Source organism: Rhinolophus sinicus, linkage group LG02 (genome assembly GCF_036562045.2).
Source record: "Rhinolophus sinicus isolate RSC01 linkage group LG02, ASM3656204v1, whole genome shotgun sequence".
Taxonomy (NCBI): Eukaryota; Metazoa; Chordata; class Mammalia; order Chiroptera; family Rhinolophidae; genus Rhinolophus; species Rhinolophus sinicus.
The window spans coordinates 73,871,938-73,895,937 of record NC_133752.1 but is presented as its reverse complement, the minus strand read 5'-3'; the positions used below and the strand labels follow the sequence as shown (position 1 = coordinate 73,895,937).

The 24,000-nt window shown below is 38.3% G+C and overlaps 1 protein-coding gene across 14 annotated transcripts in view; it reads left to right on the top strand.

The window, feature by feature from the left end:
* APBB2 (amyloid beta precursor protein binding family B member 2) overlaps window positions 1-24,000 on the top strand; it is a 331,632-nt gene that overhangs the window by 35,154 nt on the left and 272,478 nt on the right. The window contains exon 1 of one of the 14 annotated variants that reach the window (XM_074324597.1): window positions 20,535-20,643. The exons of the other annotated variants lie outside the window; for them this stretch is intronic. The gene's annotated coding sequence lies outside the window, so the exon portion shown is untranslated. Of the gene's footprint in view, window positions 1-20,534; window positions 20,644-24,000 lie in introns of those variants that run through there. 14 annotated transcript variants of the gene reach the window in all.

The following is a 24,000-nucleotide window of genomic DNA, read 5'->3' as shown; positions in this document are numbered from 1 at the left end:
GTGTGCTTGTGAGCTGATGTGTCTGAGAAGGGCTATTAACTATGTACCAGACCTGGTAGATAAAAACCATTTCGGTGGCGCAGACCTGGGGGTACTTTGCTTCAGGATGTCATTGAATGAATCTATTTTTTTTAATGATGATAGATAAATTTAACCTATATTTCTTTTTAAATTGACATAAAGCTTGATATAATCTGTTGGGTATAATTTTGGTGGGTATTGGTGTTTGCTTTACTTCCCAATGAAGGTACCTGGGATATCTCAGGCTATGGGAATGGCAGCAGTTGTATTGCTTTTTAAATGTGGTTGATTTACATTGTTATTCTCTTCTAGAACCTCGATAGTTTTTTAGAACACTGGGATATCAGTATCCCAACTGTACAGTTCTCTTTGGAACTTCATACATTATGATACTTAGCATTTGTATTGAAAGAATAAATATGTGTCCCTACAATGAAAAAGTTTCATTGACTTGAATAAATGGATGTCCATTCGATAGAAGTAGCACATATGTGGCACAGGGGTGGGTCCTGAAGGAAGGAGGAGGGTTTGCCCATCAATCACAGTCCTTGATAAATATTCATTTAATGAATGAAAAGTGGGAAAAGAGGTAGGGAGCAGTTCTAGGTGTGGGAAGGGAAAGAGTAAAAAACTGCAGAGGCTGGAAAGTGCAAGGCAAGGGCAAGGCCTAAATATTTTGTATTGGATTTAACTCAGGCAGCAGAATGTTCTAGAAGGAACTCCTGACTAGGAGTTAATAATGTGATTCTTTGCTACTTGCTGAGAATGTCGCCTTGGGTGACTCAGTGAATTTTTGGGCCTTGATTTTCTCCTCTGCTCTGCTGTCCCCCAAGGTTTACTTACTGTGAGGCTCAGATGAGAAAATTTATATGAATGTTTTGTAAACTGTGAAGGGTCATACATATTAGGTAGTGAGCCTTGATGGATGATGAGGTTCGTTCATCCATCAAATACTTACTGAGTACCTGCAGCTGGCCATGGCCCAGGGTAGACAGTGGTGGGTGGATAAAACACAGGCCTATCTCTTGGGCTTTCATTCTAGTGGATGAGAAAGGTATTAACCAATCACTCACATATACGATTGCAAACTGTTCTAAGTATTGTGAAGTACAGAGTGCTAGAGGCTCATTCTACTCTGGTCTGGGGTAGAGCTTGGTTCTGGGGTTTGAGGTTTGTCCTGTACTGTATGGAGTCTGTAAAGGCACTTACAGGAAGAGACTAAACCCAACATTGCTTTAGTAAATGTAATCTAGTGGCTACATACAGGATAGATTGACAAAAGATTGGAGTCTGAGAGGATAGTTGAATGAAGCTACTGTCAATAGATCCTATATCTGTCATATAACATGTATCGGTATGTCATATATATCCCTGGAATTGTTTTGTTTTGATGTTTTACATGTTTAATGTTAATATTTTTGTGTGAGGTTTTCTAGGAGCTTGATGTTTATATGGTCTTTCATGTGGTAATTACTGAACATCTATTTTTAGTTAAACATGGTTACCATAAAATATTAGCATAAATTAGCATACGAGTATATTGGTTCTGTGTGCCAGCAACACTGTGCTTAGTGCTTTATACATATTAACTCCTATTAACTGTCAACAACCATATGAGCTGTTGAGACCATATCATCATTTTACACGTGGGAAACTGAAATTTGCCCAAGGCTATACAGCTGGTAAGTGGGACTTGCACTCAGGCCATCTGATTCTAAGTGTGTGTTCTTAATCACTTCATTATTGCCTTTTTACTTAGAAAGAATCAATTTAACATTCTATCAGAGAAGAGAAAGATGCCTGTAAAGCAATCTTGAAATAACTGCTGTGAATCCCTTCGTCTCAATATACTTCCTTCTTTTATTTTTTTTTAAAATATATTTTTGTTAACTACAAACTTAGGAAGAAAACCTATATATATATATATCTATATATCTATATATATATATATATCTATATATCTATATATCTATCTATCTATCTATATATATATATATATTTAAAGATATACAAATTTAAGAAAAATATTAGTTTTAGGTGTACAAAACAATGTACTAGTTAGACATTTCACCCCTCACAAAGTGATAGCCCTCCTACCCCAAGGCCAAATATTTTTTAAAGTTATATTGTGATTCCATGCATTTTACCATAAAGAAATACAAAAGTTTGGTGGTCCTTGACATTGCTTTCCGGGCTGCATATCCCCATTTTTTCCTTTGTTTCATAACCAGAATAAATATCAGCCGAATCAGTGAGTGTCCAGATCTGCTCACTGTGGTAGGTAGATCTTGTGTTTGCCTCCCTCCTTTTGTTGCCCGTAAGAGCGTCCATTCAGTGTCAGTTGTATATTTAGTTCTGGGGCAGTAGAACCCTAGTGTGGATAGTACCTGTGTGTGTACATAAGCTGACTCCTTGAGTTCACAGATGCAGACCTCAAAGTTAAGGTGAGCTACTTCCACACAGGGCCAAAGTGCTAATTCTGGGCAGAGCCAGACCTGGAGATCAGGACCTGGAACTGTCCCCCCCACAGCCTGTGTAGGCCTTACATGTGAAGGGTAGAAGAATATGTCACCTCAAAATATGACTGTAGCAGTTTAGGACATGCTACCTCAAAATATGCCATTTTGATGTATTGATTATTTTCAACTGTAGGCACTTGAAAAACAAATACAGGGAAAGGCTTGAAACTTCCCTTATCTGCCTGAACACAGAGCCTCCAAAAGGAACTCAGCTGTCTTTGATCTTCTCCCTGGGAATTTCATCAACTAGAGAAGATTGACTCTTATCACAGGATAGGAGACTAGAAATAGATACCACACCCAGACAGACTTTGTCACAAACTTTCATACCTCCCATCTATTCTTCTAAGGGCCCATGTATCTTTCTTAAAAATCCTAAAAAATCTATATCTACCTTCCCCTTTCCCTATTAAGATGATATTTAAGCCTGAATTCTAAGCCATCTCTTTGAGTTACTCATTTTCCCCTGGATTTCTCCCATGTATACATGATGTATACATGTTAATAAACTTCTGTTTGTTTTTTACCTTTTATCACAGGGGTCTCAGCTAAGAACTCAGAAGGGTAGAGGGAAAATTATTTTTCCTTCCCTACCTGTTTCCATGCCTTCTTTTGCATATTATTTCCATTCTATTTCATTTGTGTAATATAATTGACAGTGAAATTTTATATTAATTTAGCTAAGTCCTAATGCTGTGAAGTGGGGATAAAACACTGGCTGTTAGTTCAAAATGAGTTTATGTTCAAATTATTTCAGTTTATGCAGTAATAAAATGTTAAAAAAATTTTTTCTATAACTTTAGTATTTGTCAACCCAGAATGCTTTATTAAATGAGCCTTACTGTGTTAATTTCCCTCATCACACTCTTATACTTTTCATTTGTTTTGCTTATTTTTACTAACACCGAATTACAACTTTAATCCTGAACTGTGGGGCCAGTGTGGATATGCTACAAAAAGTCTGAATTCAAAATTTAGCTAAATGAGTTCTGTCTTTGAATGAGTTCTGTTTATGGCTCAGAATCACTGACATTTTTCGTATTTATAGTCAGAGAAAATGTTTTACAGTATCTGATAAAGGGCTTTTGAAATACATATATTCTGCTTTTTTTTCTCGACCTTTGGGCTCTGCCTGGAAAATTATCCCCCGAGGGCTCTGCTTTAATTTGGTTAATGCTGCTAACTGCCAAAAAGCACACTCTCTGCAGGAATTGGGTGTGGATATAATGTTACTAAGAAAGAGACATATGCTTTGCAATTTCACAGATTGTTCCATTTTCTTTATTTGGTTAGAATCTCTTTTTGGACTCCTTGTGCTTTTTGTGATGGGTGTCTTTCCATACATTGTATTTTGTCCTTGTTTTATCACCTGCCAGTTATGTCTCAGTAACAGAGCCAGGAAGGCAGAGTCTCCTGAATATTCTATTCAGGAATTTTGTGTTTATGGTAAAAGCTCTCTTAACTGGGATTATCATGCTCAGCTGCTGGTCAGTTAAATTGGAGAAATGTAAAAACAAATGTTATAGTCATATACATTTGATTTAAAACTCAAACATGTAGATGTACATCTGTTCTTTTGTTGTTTTTGGTTTATATACCACATATCAGTGAAATCACATGGTTCTCTGCTTTTTCTGTCTGACTTGTTTCGCTCAGCATTACTCTCTCAAGATCTATTTGCTAATTTCTGACGTAGGGCCAATAAGTGGTTTCCGTTGGTTTTTGTACATAAATGGCACCTGATATACAGTCTTCCTGATTTTAAGTTGGGGTTGCTTTAAGGTGTTAGTTACTAGACCTTTAAGATACTTATGAACTGTGTGAGTGCAGAATCCGTGCAGATTTTTCTAATTTGCCTCCCAGTCCTTTGCCATTTCTTCCTCACACCTAATATAATGGCAATTATTGTAGTGTTTCACTTTCATTCCACGTTATTAAAAAATTCATCTTCATTTTCATAGGAACAGTTTTTTCTGAACTCATGTTTTACGTCTTTACATATAATTTACTATGTGTTTACATGCAATTAATTAAATTATAAGAACTGGCATAAATAGGTTAAGAATAAACACCTCTGACCCTAGGGAAGATGCAGTATAATTAATTGGTGGGAGCACATCACTACTTTCCCGCCTATACGTGGTTAAGGTCTAATAGATTTTCCATCTGTTATGGACCTGTGCTTTTAAAAATAATAAAAAGAAGACATAAAGGAAAATATAGAGGGTAATAGACTTATTGGGGTTATCATTTTGTGAGGTATATAAATGTTTAATCACTGTTATGTACACCTGCAACTAATATAATATTGTATGTCAATATTAAAAAATAAATTTAAAAAAAGATGTAAACAATCCAAGCTTTAATTTTTAACTTAGTTTTAGAAACAACAGAAATAAAATTACATTTTATTAAATACAATCAGAACAAATAATATAGGGAAAAAGAAAACAATTATAAAATCTGTATATATTCTTCAAGAGCCTGCATATAGGCATTGTTCATATAAAGAGTAACTATTTCTCTTACTAATTTGTTATTCCAGTTATAACTAAACAAAAAGTTATGAGTGAAAGGGTGATTTCCCCATATTAAATACTCTGGGTATACTGTGAACAATCTCTGTGTGTGTGTGTGTGTGTGTGTGTGTGTGTGTGTGTGTGTATATATATATGTTTGTGTGTATTTATATATATTAAAGAGTTTTTATGTCACAAATAAACTTTCTTGTTAACCTATCTACTCTAGGCTGAGTCAGTGACAGTTTATCTCAGAGCTAAAGTATAGTGTGTATCTAAACTGTTTATTGTTTTGTTTTAATAATTCATGGTGGAAGAACTGGTCTTATAGAGGGATGTTGATGAGAATGCAAAAAGACATTTAAAGCAATTTCAGCCAGGTCAAGGTCTTCGGTTTTCACTTTTCTCCAAAGTGAACTAAGTGTTACTTTCCATGTCAGTCCTTCCTCAATAGCCAATTCAAACACTTTATCCTTTATATTTATGGTCAAATTTAAAAGATCTTTCAGTGGAGGAAGTGGATTTTGGATTTTAATACTTTTGTATTAGTTAACATCACTTGTGGTCACTTAAACTGCCACTTGTGGTCACATGGTTCTCCAGCGCGTGATCAGTAGGCAGCTGGTGCCACATGTAACTCACCTTATAAGGTCAACAACACCAGAACTGGTCAATGAGAGAAGTTCATGAATCATGCACTTGGATGTTGCAACCATGTCTAATGACTACACACATTTCTGAATGCCCCATCGCCGTTTCCTGGGCAGCAGATAACAGTTGGCAGTCTGGCATCTGTCTCTAGACCACACTTTGAGAAGCTGTCTGCTCAACTGGTATCTCCTATTAGTTGTGAGCTGCTAGGGTGCTCAAATATCAATCATTTGTTCTACAGAAGGAGTGGGGTGTGCGGTTTATTTGGCAAGGTGGTTAAATGGAGGTCAGTTAAGAGAGCCTCTTGTAGAAACTTTTTTTTCTGTGGGGAGAAGGTTCATAGCTTTCATGAGATTCAAAGTATCAGGGGTGTGTGTGTGTGTGTGTGTGTGTGTGTGTGTGTTTGTATCTATTATGTATCTGTTTGTCCCATTATTGTGAGTATGGGGATCATGCTTTCATCTGATGGAGTTCAGGACATGCCACCCCAAAATGTGCTGCTTTGGTAAGTATATTGATTATTTTGAACTGAAGGCACTTGAAAAACAGCAATGAGAGGCTTTTTCTGAACTCCTGTTACCTACCTAAAGACAGACCCTCCAAAAAGAACTCAGTTGCCATAAATCTCCTCGCTGGGATTTATCAGCAGGGAAGTCTGACTCAACACACACCACATCCAGGCAGACTATGACAAACTGTCATACCTCCCATCTATTCTTCTCTTCATCTTTCCTAAAAAAAATAAATTGCTCTCCTCTAAGAGGACTACGATCATCCCTCCCCTTCCTGTATTAAGATGGTTTATAAACTCTCAAGGCTCATCACTTTTTTGGGGTATTCACTTTTCCCCCTTGTGATGTTCTTGTGCATATCATACTAAAAATGAATAAATCTGTGTACCTTTTCTCCTGTTAACCTGCCTGTTGTCAGTTTATTTCATAGACCCAGCTATCCAACCTAGGAGGGTAGAAGGAAAGTCTTTCCTCCCCTTCACCATCCATCTTTGAATTCCTGGGCTTTGCATGTAGCTAGATATTGCTACATATAATACACAGATCTGGAAAGTAGCCATTTCAGCAAACGCATTTTCTAGAGCCAAATTTTCTAAAGTATAGTTTTATTCTAAGGAAACAACATATTCTTAAATTCTCATTTCTCCTCTGGTCAATAGGATTCTGTCTAGTTAATCTATCCCCTAAGAAATCTTAGTATTTGGTCCCTGTTTCCTTTGCCTGAGTACATTGCCTGGGCCCAAGAGTATTTAGCTGAATTCATTATAGTGAACTGTTAAAAAAAAAGAAAAAAAGATCAGTTTGCGTGTTTCGATCCTCATTTTTATCTTTTAACTAAATCACAATTTTAAATGATTTTAAATCCTACGAACAAGGACTACTTGGGATAACTGATTTATCCTGCTTTTATTCATTCGTAGTTGAGAAAGAAGCAAGTTTTTCATGTTTTTAAAGCAAATGAAATTTTAGCCATAGTTTAAACTCATTTTTATGAAAGTTATTGGTGGAGTCTTTGGTGTTGGAAAAGAGAACAGTTGCCCTTGTAATGGTAATAACCAGGCTTTTGAAAGAGAAAGTGACGATGAAGGCTGTGGAGGGAAATGAAATGTACTGATGATGAGTATAGATTCATCTCAGAGTAGAAAAGGTGTGGTGTGTTACATTTAGAAACATTTGCTTTCTTGACGGTATTCCTTGTAATTTGAAGTTTTTCAGTATTCTAAAATGAGCTGACTTGACAGTCAAAAAGCATCATTGAAAAAATGATGACTTGGCATCTTTTGCTAGGCTTTCCCCTCCTCCATCAGGTAAAAGAAAAAAGCAGTGGTAAATTTCAAGTGTGTTGAGAGCAGAGTCATTGGATGTACTTGTAATAGCGATCATTATTGAGTGCGTACTGTACCCATATGCTTGGCACCCTTTATTTCATTTAATCCTTGACATCCGCCGAGGACATGGGCGGGATCCTCCACCCTGATAGCTGAAGTGCAAAGTACTGTGCTAAGTGCTAGCATGTGGTGGTTTGCAGGCCAGACTCAGTCCCTGCCCTCTGGATGCTCCTAACCTAGTGGGAGGCCAAGAGCCTTACAAATATATAATTTGAAATGGGGGCGGGTTCTCTGAAGAGAAATTATAGGGTGCTATGAGAATGTGAAACAGAGGGTTCTCATTCAGTCTTCAAGGTTGGTCAAGGAAGGCCTTCCTGATTAAGTGATATTTAAGCTGAAACCTAAATAAATATTGTTATGAGTGAAATGTGTGTGTGGCGGGGAGGGGGTGGGGAGAAAGACATTCTAGACAAGTCTTTAAAGTGACGATCAAGGCTGGCTCGGACTGTTGTGTGTGCAATGGGGAGAGATGGTGACGGGTTGGAGCAGCAGGCAGGGTGCAGGCCACCAGGCCAACACCCAGAGTTAGTCTTTATTTTAAATGCACGTGGAAACCAAGAGTTTCAGGTTGAGGAAAGACACGGATAGATTTATGTTTTATAAGGATCCTGCTGGGTCACTGTGGATACAGGTCTTCGTGGAGTCTTATAAAAGGGGTGCTCAACTCAAACAAACGATCTGCTAAACCTTTGCTGACTTGTGCATGGGTTTGGCTCTTGGCCCTTAGCTGTTCTGTTCATAATATTGTTTATTGGACAAGATTGAAAGTTTGCTGTTGACACTTCCTACTTGACAAATTGTACCTAGAGTACGTTCTTTTTGTTGTAGCTGCCTGTTATCTTTGCAGGAAGCTGTGGAACAGTAACAATCTGTGAGTGTTACAGGTTTGCAGAATGGTTGTTCGGCAGGGCCTGGTGGGCGAATAGCTCTATGTCTCACCATAGTCTGGGGCCTGGCTCTCAGATTTGATAACCTGGAAAGTCAGTTCTTTTTCTCAGTACACCTATAAAGTGATCACACTCCGGATTAACCCGAATCAGAAGGGGTTCATGTAAACCGAATTGCCAGATGGTTAATGTCAGAGAGAAGACTAGAGCTAATAAGGAGTCTGGACACCACTTCTGGAGGGAAACCTACATGGGAAGCCCAATGAGAATCTCACATCACATGTTGGTTAGATCTCCATCAGGGACATCTCTGTAGAAGGGACCAGACACTTTAGTTGGTTGGACATTAATAGATGTTGAACAGTTTGTTGCTGTTTGCGTTTCCATTTTATTGGCTTATACCATTTCTTGTCTATTTAAAAATTTTTGTTTTTCTTAACTTTTATATTTTCAAATAATTTCAGGCTTTCAGAAAAGTAGTAAAAATAGGGCAAAGAATTCCCTTACATTTTTCACCCAGATTTTTCTAAATGCTCCTATCTTACATAATCCCTGTAAAATGATCAAAATCAAGAAATAAACATTGATTTAATACTATCACCTGGAGACCTTATTCAGATTTTGCCAGTTAATATCTCAATGTCCTTTTTCTGGTCTAGGATCCAATCCAGAACCACATGTTGCACTCAGTTGTCATAGTTCCTTAGTCTTCTATGTATGTAACAATGTCTCACCCTTTCTTCCTCTTTCATATTCTTGGCACCCTGAAGAGCACCGGCCAGGTATTTTGTAGAATGCCCCTCAATTCCAGCTTGTTGGCTATTTCCTCATGACAAAAAAATGCTGTGCATTTTTGTTAGTATTATAGAAGTGATGTTGTGTGCTTCTAAGGGCATCATGTTACTCTTTTCTTTTGAATTTTTGTTTAAGACTTTATTTGCGCTAAACTGATGACACATGGGGAGCAAGATCTCAAATGCTCTCCACTCTTCTCTGTTTTTAATTTACTTTTTCTTCTTTCCAAATGGATAATGATACAGTTAACTGGGCTCAAGTTTCTCCAACTTGAGATAATGTTGACCTCTGAGACCATGTCTGGGGCACCACATCTTGAGAACCACTAGAGTTAAGTGCTCTCATTTTAAGTGACCTTGGTACCAGCGTGCTTATAAATGCAAATGTAGGAATTGAGATTACATGATGATAATAAGGGTGGCATCTGCATGGCCTTGGGTATGCTTATATTATTATATATTAATTTAAAAAGTCATTATAAAACTAGAAAAAGAAATGGGACGTTTCTAAATTTCAGACTCTAGGAAAATGTCCCTGTACCCCACACAGTTAGGGAAACTTTGGAGGGGGCTCTGGCATTACCTTTCATAATCGCCTCACTCACTAGAGAGAGAGTGTACCATTTTGTTAAGGGATTTGGGAGTTCCTGGCTTTGAATTGATTGTTTAGGGTGGGTACTTCCCCTGACTGGCTGCTCACCTCATCTGTTCTACACGGACTTTTAACTTAGAGCAACCTCATTCAGTTTTAGGATTGTATGGGTTAATAAAACAAATAAAACGAATCAACTTTTTTTTTTTTAAACAAAGTTTATTCTTAATTCTTTCCTAATTCCTCCCATTTATAGTTTTTATCTTTACTTAAAAAAAAAACCCCACAGTAATATTTTCCTTTCCTTTTTTTTTTCTCTGTTCATTTTTGGCTTTTCACACTGGTAAAATACTATAAAAAAGATTAGCTAAATTTAAGCATAAATGCAGTGAAAGCCAGCGGTTGAAATGATTGTAGTTTTGAAAAATGTTAGATGGAGGCACTTAGAAGAAAGATTTCAGCATATCATAGGCTGCTGCTTTGGAATAACTCATGTTTCTTTCCCACCTCGAAATTGTCACTTTTCCAATTCTCCTTTTTGGAAGCTTCAATATGCAAAGCTTTGACAACAGTTTAGGAAACTGAAATCACTACCCACTGTGTGTGACATTTGCTTGAAGATAATTCATTTGGCTCAAAGTTGGCCGTTGTTGAAATGGGTGAGACAATGAAATGTTTGCCTGGGTTCATTGCATAAAGGAAGGAAATCCCGTCAAGGAGGCCATTTAATTGCAAGGCTGTGAAAAGTCTTTATCTGATTATTCATCTTTGAATGGATATTTTCTTCTTCAGTTTCATGTAGAGTTTTTCTGCTATGATTGGAATTCTTGGTTCCTTTGCCTGCGATTTATCTTATACCTTCATCTTTATCCTTTTTCTTACTTTACTTTGGGCTGGTAGTTAGTACCCTGTATCAGGTAGAATCGTTTCTACTGAAAATGGCAGCAAATTCAACTCAAAGAGACTTAGGCAACAAAGGGTATCTGTTGACTCACCTACGTAACAGGTAGAGAGAGATCAAGAATGAGGCTTACGTATCATTTGCTCAGAGCCCAGTTCGTCATCTCAGATCTTTGGGCCAGTGCTTCTCAAGCTATCTGAGGAAAGGAACTTTTAAAAATTTCTAAATCAATGTAGACCAGTACTTTTATAAAATATAATACAAGTGAATTACTAGAAAAGTGAAAATTAAAATGACAAATAATAAACCCCAGATGTTTTTCCCCCATTTAAAAAAATTTATTGGCGTGGCATTGGTTAATAAAATTATATAGGTTTCAGGCGTACAATTCTATACTATATCATCCATGTATCACATTGTGTGTTCACCATCCAGAGTCAGTTTTCCTTCCATCACCATATATTTGACCCCTTTACCCTCTTCTACCACCTCACCTCCCAACCCGCTACCCTCTGGTAACCACTAACTGTTGTCTGTGTGTATGATTCTATGTTTGTTTCTTTGTCTTGTTCATTTGTTGCTTTCAGTTTTATATACCACATATGAGTGATGTTATAATGTTCTCAACTTTTTCTGTCTGACTTACTTTGCTTAGCATGATAATCTTAAGGTCCATCCGTTTTGTTGCAAATGACAGTATTTCATCTTTTCTTATGGCTGAGTACTATTCCATTGTATATATGTACCACGTCTTCTTTATCCAATCATCTGTCGAAGGACACTTTGATTGTTTCCGTATCTTGGCCACCATGAATAATGCTGCATTGAACATAGGGCTACATACCGTGTTTCCCTGGAAATAAGACCTAGCCGGACAAACAGCTCTAATGCGTCTTTTGGAGCAAAAATTAATATAAAGACCCTGTCTTATTTTACTATAATATAATACCTGGTCTTATATTAATTTTTGCTCCAAAAGACGCATTAGAGCTGATTGTCTGGATGGGTCTTATTTTCGGGGAAACACTGTATGTCTTTACAAATAAATGTTTCCTGATTTTTTGGGTAGATACCCAGAAGAGGGATTGCTGGGTCATATGGTAACTCTATTCTTAATTGTTTGAGGAACCTCCAAACAATTTTACATGGTAGCTGTACCAGGTTACATTCCCACCAGCAGTGCATGAGGGTTCCTTTTTCTCCACAACCTCTCCAACACTTGTTGTTACTTGTCTTTTGATAATAGCCATTGTAACAGGTGTGAGGTGATATTTCATTGTGGTTTTGATTTGCATTTCCCTAATATCTGGTGAAACTGAGCATTTTTTTCATATATCTGTTGGCTGTTTTTATGTCTTGGGAGAAATGTATGTTCGGGTCCTTTGCCCAGTTTTTGATTGGGTTGTTTGTTTTCTATTGTTGAGATGTATGAGTTCTTCATTTATTTTGGATATTAGCCTCTTATTGGAGGTGTTGTTTGCAAATATCTTTTCCAATTCAGTTGGTTGCCTATTTGTTTTGTTGATGGTTTCTTTTGCTGTGCAGAAGCCTTTTAGTTTGATATAGTCCCATTCATTTACTTTTGCTTTTACTTCCTTTGCCTTTGAGATCAAATTCATAAAATCCTCTCTAAACCCAAGGTCAGTAAATTTACCTATGTTTTCTTCTATGCAGTGTATTGTTTTAGGTCTTTGACCCATTTTGAGTTAATTTTGGTGTATGGTGATAGATAGCCGTCTAGTTTCATTCTTTTGTACCTGGCTTTCCAGTATTCCCAGCACCATTTATTGAACAGGCTTTCTTTTCTCCATTGTATGTTTTTGGCTCTTTTGTCAAAAATTATTTGCTCATATACATGTGGGTTTATTTCTGGGTTTTCAGTTCTATTCCATTGTGTCTGTTTTTCTGCTAATTTCCATGCTATTTTGATTATTGCCTCTTTGTAATATAATTTGAAGTCAAGGAGTATGATGCTTCTGGCCTTGTTCTTTTTTCTCAGGATTTCTTTGGCTATTTGCGGTCTTTTGTGATTCCACACAAATTTGATGATTTTTTGTTCTGTTTCTTTAAAAAATGCCATTGGGATTTTGATGGGGATTGCATTAAATCTGTATATTGCTTTGGGTAATATGGCCATTTTAACTATGTTGATTCTTCTAATCCATGCACATGGAATATCTTTCAATTTCTTTGTGTCTTCTTCAATTTCTTTTAATAATGTCCTGTAATTTTCAGTGTATCGGTCCTTCACATTCTTTGTCAAGTTTATTCTTAGGTATTTTATTCTTTTTGTTGCAGTTGAAAAGAGAATGTAAACCCTAGATTATTAATTATTAAATTCAACAGTTGTAAAATTCTGTCAAATTGCTATAAGTGTTTTATAAGTGTTATATAAATATTCACTATAATTTGCTATAAGTGTTATATAAATATTCTTATCCTCAATTTCTCTCCTGACCTTTTGACAGACTGTTACAGGCTATTGACAAGCACCGCTTTGGTGCTCATCTCTTCTCCCACCCTCTGTTTTTTTCAGTGTGGTTCTCCTCAAGGTGGCAAAATGGCTACCAGTAGCTTCCAGAATGATGTGTATCTTTGTTCATATCTAGGAAAATATTTTTCCCATTTATTGTGCAAATGTATTGAGCCTCAGATTGTTTGGACGAACTCAAAGCCTTCACAGTGATTAGGGGAATAGCACTGGATCCTTGCTCGTGTTTTAACAGAACTAACCTGACATTAGTGTGCAGTGAGGAAACACACGTGAGTTGGCCCACGTTACAGAGCTAAAAATTGCACGCACACCTGGGGTTCTTTGGATTCTAAAGTTCAAATTGTCTTCCTTGACATGGATTTGTTGCCGACATCGCAAATGTTCAAGTAAAATATAAAATAATCAGTATTTCTGTGAAGGAAGTGTTAGGGATGGAATGGTTTTAGGAAGTAATTTATTACTCTCATGGTGAAAATTTCTGCTAATGGGGTCAAAGGGAAAATACACCTGCTTAAAATCCTTTGTAAAGTAAGTCTTAAAAAGGAAAATGAAAATCCAGCATTACGGGCTCTTAGAAGGTGGGCATTGTGTTAACCTTGATATGTACAAGTGCTTACACACCCCGATTTAATGTCGTCCTCTAAAAAATAGCCATGTTTTAAAGGATCACTTAAGAACAGTCCTAAGTGAAAGGAATCAACTTCTAAGTTACAACTTTCTGCTGGCTCTAAAAACATAAGGAATTTATTCTTTGTGCCTGTGTTAAAGCTGGTGTGATATAGGATTTGAAATCCAGAAGATAAAATAGCCATTTTAGTTATTTAGAGGTTAACGTTTAAGGAAACATTATGTTATTTCACTTTTTCAGGCAATCTACAAACTATGGTTCTTTTGTTACTTTTTGTGATAAATTCCTTTTAAAACACTATTGAGCACTTAATTGGGTTTGTGCTGTCTGGTACAAAGAAAGTACTGTGTTCTCTTAATTAGACAAAGTGAAGGTATGTGTCTTGAGATCTTCTCTAAATCAAACCTTCTCTTGTACCCCGTGTCAGTGTCTTGGAAATCTGTAGTCCTAAATGACTGATTATAAAATGTTTCTGTATGTTCAAAAATCGGTTGTGAATTAATTCAGAGATTGTGATTTAAACACTTGCTTTCAAGTGGAGGGGGATGGGGAGTGGGTGGGTATGGAGAGTAAGCAAAATTGGTGGTGAGCTGGGCATCGAATGATGGTTGTATGGGGAGTCGTGCTTTGGACTTCTTTTATGTGCTCGAAAGTTTTTATAATGAAACGTAGGATAAAATGTAAGGGATAAAACATGGGTCTTGTTAGTCAAGAAGGGAAGGAAAGAAGGTGAAGCTGGAATATGGAAGGCCCCGGTTCTAGCCCTTGGCGCTCTAGTGACCTGAAAGGCTTGGTGTTGCTCATTCACGTCCTGAGTGAAGGGGTTCACTGGTCGGGGCCCTCGTGGGGACTGGTCACCTCGAATGCTATCCTCTTTGAAAGAGCCTTCGGGCCTCTTCTCAGGAAGATAGATTCTAGAATAAAGGAGCGATGTCTGTGAAGAGCATGGTTTCACTCAAGCTGTGTATTTGCCAGATTGTCGTTCCAAACTCATCGCTTCCTCTTGCCCAGGGAAACCAGCAGCATTCTGTCATACACGTTGTCAGTTAGAGTTGGTAGAATTTCAGCCAAAGAGCAAAGCAGCGTCATATAAGTAGCTGGGTCGTCTCATCCCCGGAGTTAATGCTGATGTGTGGTATAACAGCTCAGCCTCCGGAGGCTAGGTTCAAATCCCAGCTTAATCACAAGCTGTGTCCCCTGGACGAGTTCCTTAACCTGCCTTCTTTCGAGGGTTGTTGTGAAGATTAAATGAGCTAATACATACGTGGCACATAGTAGTGACTCAATAAATAGTAGATTTCATTTCTATCAGCTCCATTAGTGTTGTTTGTAATTTGGATTTCCTGTTCTTACAGGAACCATCCTCAGTTTCTCCCTTGTCCCGCCCCCTCTCTTTGGGATAGAAGCACATTGAAAATTCACTGCTGTCCGTGGGAACTGAGAGCGGAGACCAAGGTAACCCGGGAAGGGAGTGAGGTCACCCTGGCTGCCCTTCCCTTGGATGCTGAGGCTTGGAGTTGCTGGGGGATTTGTCTGAGGTGGCACAGCCAGGGCATTAGTGGCGTGCCATTTGGAATCAGGTCTCCTGACTAACGGGGATTTCTGCTGCGTAGTTCAGCTTCCTGACATCTCTTTTGGCATTCTAACTGCTAACTAGGATGCATCGTGGAGAGAGAAGTTCTGTCTGTTCTATCTAGTACTTAAAAATCATCCCCGCTGTTGCGATGTCTGGTAATGCTTTAGCATTTGCAGGGAGGGGGAGTGGGAGGAAGTGTGGTGTCCCTCAGTCTCTGAGTAATTGCTTAAGCAGCAGGGCCTCCGTCATTTCCTCAGTCAGGACTGGTGATCTCAGGCCTGTGTCCTGGGCCAGGCCAGGCCGGCAGCACCTGTGAGGCCCCCACCGGTTCCTTACAGCCAGCTTGCCTTGGGCCCTGGATCATTGTCTTACGGTTGTGTGAATCAGCTCCCTGTCCTTGTTTTTCATCCTTGCCATTTCCCAGTAAATAGTATTGTTTCTCCAGCACCCATAAAGCAGCATCCTGTGATTTTTTTTTTTTTTTGGCTCCTAAGCCTATTGCCTTAATTTTATTTCTTGATTACCTTCATTTTTCTTTGGGTGCTTCTATTTATTTTCTGTTCATTAAGCTGAAAATGGGTTTACAAGCTTCTCTTCTTTATAACAGTTTATAGATTATCCACATCCCTTTGCTTTTTCTGCAGCTTTGAGGGCCAGTGTGGCTCATGGAAATGCCCTGATAACAGGGAAAGTAATATCTCTACAAGACTTGACAGATTACATGGTGATTTTATAGACAAAACTAGCCTACTAGACTTAAGAGTGGAAAAGGCTAGATTTTTATCCTGGGCTTGAATTTCCATTCACAAACTGTGGGTCTTCTGACAAGTTATTTTGACCTTTTGCTATCAGTTTTCTCATCTGAGAAATGGGACTCTCTGGGGGTTGTCGGGAGATAATGTGTTCTTGACACTGATTAAGTTCAGTAAATATTAGCTAATATTACTGTGGGTGTTGTGATCTGATTTGAGCTTTATAGTAAAGTAGTTTTTCGTGGTAGATCAGGTCATTTTCTTCATTTTTATCTATTTCCCTTAATGCATCTATTCCTTTCCTTTTGCCAATAAGAAGGGAGAGAGAGAGACTTAAGGCTAATACATTTCTGTCGTGTAGATGTAGTATTAAGGCTAGTGAGTTTGAGATTTGCCTTGCATCTTCTGGAGGAGAAGGTGAGAGGTAAGTGGAAGACCCCTTCCTGCATCTCTAAATTTCAACTTATCCCTGGTTCAGTACAAGGCGAGAGAAGACCTGGGTGTGGGATGTGCTGTCTGTGTGGAGCTCCTCCTTCAGTCTTTGATTTGGAACCGTGTGTTCCTGAGGCAGGAACAGGCCAGGAGGCCGTGTGGTGGTGCAGTGGGCAGACGCACCTAGGGTGGAATCGGGGCTCTGCTACGGAACCTCTCTGCTCCTCGGTTTCTTCCTTTGCACAGTAACTGTGCCACAGGGTGATCATAAGGAGTAGGGTGTGTGTGTGTGTGTGTGTGTGTGTAAATATATATTACACACATATACATATGTGGCCTGACATGCTGTAGATACTCAGCCAATGTTAGTTCCTTTTCTAGTTTAAAATGTATTTCTGACTTGTGCCGTGGAAAGCTCCTAGTAAAGGAATTTCAGGCAGCAGCAAACAGGCTACAGAGGCATTTTTATGGGCAGTGGTACCCTTGCGACACTCCTGAACTGTCCCTACCCTGCCAAGAAAGCCTGGTCTTATAGAGTTGGGACTTGCTTTTAGCTAATGTTTCTCACCTCCAGGTGGGCATTAGGGAGACAGTGCTTTGTCAAAATGCACATTCTGGGCTCCAAACCAGGCCTGCTGCCCAGGCATGTACCTTTTGGAAAAGCTTCCCAGGTATACCTGATGCCATCTTGGCTTAGAGCCACTGCTATAGACAAACCAGAATGACTTTCGAGTGTGTCTAGAATATGATTCAATTTATGGAACTTTAGTTTGGGTATAGCCTCTTCTAGTTTGCGTAGAGCTGGGTATTGTCTTTTTCTGAGAAGAGAGAATATCCTCTTACCCTCTGCCTCCCTAATGAGAATTGGGTGTAATTCTTTCAGAGTAACAATAATAGCCAACTTTCACGTATATTAACCCATTCAGTTCTTACATCAAGCCTACAAGTTAGTGGCTATCAACGTGCCCCTTTTGCATGACATGTCCAAGGTCACACAGCTAGGATGGGAAGGAGCCAGGTTTTGAACCCAGGCAACCTGGCTCAGGAGTCAGTGCCCTTGTCTCTGGCATTATCCATCTATCTTAATTACAGATACAATTTCCTTGGAAATGGCCTTTGGAGTGTTGTAGCTCTTACCTAAGGGCCGTGGAAATTTGTTAAGCACCAGGAACCTCTTTCTCCACTAACCCTGTATTGTTTCTTGGCAGATCCAAGAGGATCATACATCAGGGCAGTTGTGTGTGCTCGCAGGTGTGGGTGGAGGTGGTAGAGCAAATTTACAACCCTGCCTCTCATATTTTCTCCTTCTATGCTCCCCCTTGTTATTCTAGGGTGGGATTAGCTTGCTCCAGGGGTGGAAATTTAGGGATCATTTTTTTTTGGCTTCTTTTACCATAGCTAAAATGATAGACTGAGCACTCTTTGAGGGTGGATGGTCCTTTGAAGAAGCCTGAGGAGAGTAGCTTGCAATTTATCTGTACTCAGGAGAGAACAGAACACAGTTCCCGAGGGCCTGTGGGCCCCCAGCTTTAACAAGTCCGGTGGTGGTAGATGGTCAGTTGAGGAGGACTTTCATGCGAGAGCCCTTTGCAGCCTGGAACAGAGTGTTTGATATCTGGGTAGTAGTTGCTTCTGACTCTCCTGCCCAGACAGAAAATTGCAGAGCCCTCAGGCAAATGCAGCAGGTGTGAAATAACAATAAAAACGGCCACTTGCTGTGTGCCAGGTACTGTGCTAGGTCCTTTAGGACACTTTGGCCCTAACCTCACTGCATCCGGAAGGTAGATGTTGTGGGCTTCTTTGTGTAGAGTAGGAAATGGACTCAGAAAGTTAAATGATGCATCTCAAGATCATGTAGATAAGTGGGGCAGTCAGGATTTGAAGCCATTTCTCTCAGACTCCCAAGCCCATGAATTTTCTATGATATTTTGCCCCTTCTGTGAAAGAAAACTATGCACTCAGCTTCACTGAAGACATTAATTTGTAAGTAAAGCTTTCTAATATAATATCAGAATTTTCTTTTGGTTAAAATGAATAAAATAAACACTGCTAGCTGTTACCCTGAAATGGAAGCAGTAAAGATAAATGAATGAATGAGTGAATGAATGAAACAAGCTGAACTGGTGTGGATATATAGAGCACAAGAAGACCTCTCCTGCTGTGTTCTCGGGAGCTTTGATAATTTTCTTCTGAAGAAGTCTGTTGGGCATTTTTATTCCCTCTTTTGTTAAAAATGATATACCACAGTAACTGGCCCATGAAGTAGCAATTTGTATTTTTAGCTACATTTTAATTCCTGACTTCTTTACTCTTGATTTTTTTTCCCTTAGTTGATTAGACCTCCTATCCCCTCCACCCCCACGACCCCCCACTTTTTCCCCACCTGTCCTTTCTAGTAGGAGGTTTTGCTTGCCAGTATTACTTGGTTTTAGGTGGATAATGTATGTAATTTTAAAAGTTCAGATTTCGTTGAAAAAGTCTGAGAAGAAACCATCCATCAACTTAATGAATTATGAAAATGTAGGATGAGTTTTCCAACAAATGTTGTTATGTTTATGGTTCCATTTCTAATTCAGCCATTATAGATGCCCTGAGGAAACAAAACACAGGGGGGGAAATAAGATGTGATCATATTAATTATGATTTCATTTCTGTGGTTAAACAGATTTCCAGCTAGAGCTGGAGTTGCTTCTTAATTAAACAAATATTTCTTGAGGGCCAGAAATCTGCCAAACCCTGTACTAGTCTTTGATTTCACCTGTTCTGTGGGTGATAGTGCCATTTCTGCTTTGAGTTGGTATTAAAAATTCTTAGCAGCAGCTCTCAGCATAATTTATTAGGCCAGAGCTTTGTAATGTTATTCCATGAAAGCTACTTTTCCACATGCTTGAAGGGTAACACCATGTCTGTCTGTCTCGTCTGAATGGCGTGTCTTTTGGGTTCTCCAGTATTCTTCTTCCTTTATTTTTTTTACTTTCTTGGCTAGGTAGAAATACTACCAAAGTTAGTTTAATTTAAAAAAAATTGAATAGACTAGAGTTTCCCTTCAAGTAGCCTTCAGACCACCAGCATTATAGTCACTTGTGTTTGTTAAAAATCCATATTCTTGTGCCCTACTCCAGATCTGAATTTGAGAATTGCTGAACTGGAATTACACGTGGTCACTATGTTATTTTAACACTATCCGCACAACTTTCTTTTTCTTTCTTTGAATTAAAAAGGTAATCTCATTTTCCCCCCCTGAGTTAATGTACTCTGATTCAAAAGCAAAAACAACAACAACAACAACAGCAAAACACTTCCAAATAAGAATCCTGGAATTAGGTTTCAGAATTTGAGATACTTTCATTGAAACAACAGTGTGAATATCCTCAAGTTATTTTTAGCAAAATATAAAACTACTTAACTTTTTTTTTTTTGAGAAACAAACGTTTAATGATGACCAAAGTCGTTAATTTGAAGTCCTAGTTCAAATAATTTATGATTTAAAATGAGTCAGATGAGTCAGAGTTGGATTGGGTGGCAAGACTTGATAGAAGCAGGTTCTGGTCTCTGCCCATCAGCCATGTGGCCCCAGGGAAGCCATTTCAGTGATTTGGGCCTGAGTGTGCTCCTCTGTCCAGTAAGTGATTGCATGGATATGCTCTGACCTCCCTTGTGGTTTTGATTGAGTCAGACCCTGTGGGAAGAGAAAAGATGGCGACACATGGGTCAGTATGGTGGAGAGAGAAAGTTTTATCTTGGTAGGGGGACTTTTAAAGTGAATTATCTCGAGGTTGTAGGAACCATAGTCCATCAGTCCATAAAGAATAGGAATACAGAAGTTGAAAAGAAATGATTGGGAGTTTCTTGTAATCATTCAGAACAACAATGCTGTACTTACCAAGAATCCCGGTTATTGAAACCCAACCAGGAAATGGACTTCCTTGAGGCAAGGACCATGCTTTGTTTGACACATTTTGCTGTACTGTTGCCAGGTACGTATGTACCAATTTATAAATTATAATAGGAATGGGAAATGGTAGGAACTGGGCAGAGCAGTGTTTCTAGTCGTCTTACTTAGTAAAACCACCCCTATTAGAGCAAAGAAACAAAGCGTGCTGCCTTAAGAGATTCATCAGTATTGAGTTAGCTCAAACAGCTGGAGAATTGGAGTTTAGTAAATGATCTCTTGCTTGTGCTGTGCGTTCCATTTCTCTCTATTCGTTTATGAAGAGAATTATGAATGTATCAAAGGTGTTCCTTAAGTCTTACTAATTTATAGACCTCTTTACTTAAAGAAAAAAATTCTCACAAGTCCCCAGTGCTGACATAAATATTTTTATAACGAAATAGCTTAAATATTCCCAAATAGAAAACTAGGTAGGTATAAACTCCGTATGTTTCCAGTTCTTACATAAATATAAAACAATGCCAGGTTTATACAATACATTCAAGCAAAACTGTAAAAGCAATAAAATTTAAATTAACCTTAATTTATCATGACAGATAATTTTGTTTGACTAAAATTACGCCTCTCCTTGAAAATGTGATTATGGTTCTGACAGCCCGAGTTCCGGGTCTTCTGAGATCCTGGTCAAACTCAGTTGTCCTTCCACATCCCTGTATTCGAACCTTTCTTCATATAAAGCACCTTCATTTGGCAGGAAGACATGATTTTGATTTTAATTCTGCCTCATTTATTTTTCTTACTTGTCCTTGATTAAAAAGACGCTACTAGGTACCGCCTTGACCAGAATATAAATGCAAACCCACTTTTAATCAGGCAAGAAGTTGAGACTTGGTGCCTGATGGCACGTGAGGTAGAGGAGGAAAGAGAAGGGTCGTTGTTACCTGCAGTACTGGGTTTCAGATTTCGGTGAGAGTGCATAGTACCCTTCAACAAAATGTAGAACAAAAGAAAAGAAGTTTTGACGGGTATGATTAGTTCAAGACTTGGGTTTCTAGCAGGATGGTGGACTGGATCCTCTAACACACTTCCTCACTAAACCAGTGTAGTCTGGTTAAAGCATTTTTTTTAATGCACACTTCTGGGATTATGGTCTAAGACAACGCCAAAGTCTCCTACCCCAGTTATATCAACCAACCATCAAAGCTGGAAGATCTTTGTGTAAACATAAAACACAGATTGTCTCAAGAGCATATGCTAAGCTCCGCTATGGTTGGAGACAGCATTGGATCAGTGGCAAGGTGGGAGAGCCAGCATTCTCCTAGGACCTGTAAAGGAAATGGAAGTGGCCCCCATATAGTGCCTCTTAGCTTTTGGCAGAAGCAAAATGCAAATCCTTTCTGAGGAAGGCCTCCTCACTTTAGACCTTAGGATGGTTCTGAGTAAGATCCGCCAAATATGATTTCAGAATTAAAGCTCTCCAATCCTCTAGAAAACAAGTTCCCGGGAGTGAGTGTTACCAGATACAAATAAAAAACAATCGATTTGGAACCCTGAGGACTTTAGATATTAAAATGATCTGATACAGAATATGAAGTAACTATGTTTGAAATGTTTTAAGGAAAAAATATGTAATCCCAACTGCAAATAGCATGAGATAGAAATTGACCAACTATATTATTTAATCATAAAAAAGAGACATTCTGCCATTTGCAACAACATGGATGTACGTTGAGGGCATTATGCTCAGTGAAAAACTATACTGTATGATCTCACTTATATGTGGAATCTGAAAAAAAAACGGAACTCATAGAAACAGAACAGATTGGTGGTTGCCAGTGGCAGGGGAAATGGGTGAAGGTGGTCAAGGTACAACCTTCCAATTATAAGATAAATAAGTTCTGGGGATGTAATGTTCAGCATGGTTGCTATCGTTAACAGTAAGTACCGTGTTGTATATTTGAAAGTTGCTAAGAGAGTAGATCTTAAAAGTTCTCATCACAAGAAAAGAAATTCTAACTATGAGGTGATGGGTGTTAACTAAACTTACTGTGATCATTTCTCATTCTATAGTACATATATCAAATCATTACGTCATAGTAATACAGTGTTATATGTCAGTTATGTCTCAGTAAAGCAGAAGGGAAAAAGAATATGTACAAGGGCAACATAAATCTTGGTGTTTTTGTTGTTAAAAAAATTGACCAGGCAGATTTGGGAAAAAAAAACAAAAAATATAAACAAAACCTAAGAAAAAAATGTAACTGTAATTAATGAACTAGAGAAAGGTTTTGAAGAAATGAGCCCAGAACAAGAAGGAAAACATGAAAGTTGAAGGATGATACAAGTACATTCACTAAGATGAGAAGCATACCTTTTGCTGATCTTAAGTAGGAATGGAAGGTAATTAAAATAACTGCAGAGCCAACCAAATGCATCCCTAGGGCTCTCAACAGCCCACACGTTATGTGTGATTTTCACAACATCCTCTTAAATTACAGCCTTTATTACTGAATTTTGGGATTTAAGTTCTATATTAAAACCCTTAATGACTATGGTGTATTAAGATGAGTAATCAATCTTATGACATCCTTAGACTAGAGAGTGGAAAAGAGACTTGCTAAAGGTCACCAGATCAGAGTGCTAAGAAAATTTGGGGCTGATAACGGGTAAAAATCCCAGGTCCTTGATTTAAACGCTATGTAACATCAGTCATGTTATTTGTCTTCTTCATGCCTCGAATTTTCCCATTTAAAAATAGGCCTAATAATAGTTCCTACTTCAGGATGGACATGAAGAATAATGGAAAGCATTAATTAGCAAAACAGTTACCCGTGATTATAATGTAAATATTCTGATATGTTTTTCAATAAGGAAATACAGTAAAACAGTATTATTTGTTCCCAATAATAAATTGGGAATTTATTCCCAACCATGTTCCCAACCATGTCTGGGCATCAGCATTATTTGCGGACAGTTAAAAAAATAAAGATTGCCGGCCACGACCCCTGACTTAGTATTCAGAGTACTTGTACTTGGGCTTTGGACTTCGTATTTTTTGTGAGGACCCCAGGTTTGGGAACCCTTGCTCTGGAGTTGAGTAGCATTTTGGTCAGTTTCACCCAGACACTTACTTTCTTCCCTGCCACAGTATTTGGAACATTGGTTCTTAGTGTGTATTCATTGAGTATGTAAGCTTTTAGGTTATTAATCCTGACCAGTGTGTGGGTCTTCACTCCCATACCTTCCTTTCTCTTTCTTTCCCTTTCTTCTCTTCCCTTCCCTTCCATCTCATATTGAACTTTCAGATAGTCGGGTTGACTATGTCCCGGACAGCCTAGTTCTCAGGCCTTTTTTTAAATAAAAGTATTTTAAAATAAACTTTGCTAAGCCAGACATTTGGCATGTTAAAATTGAACTTCAGTTTAATTTCTAAATTAAATAA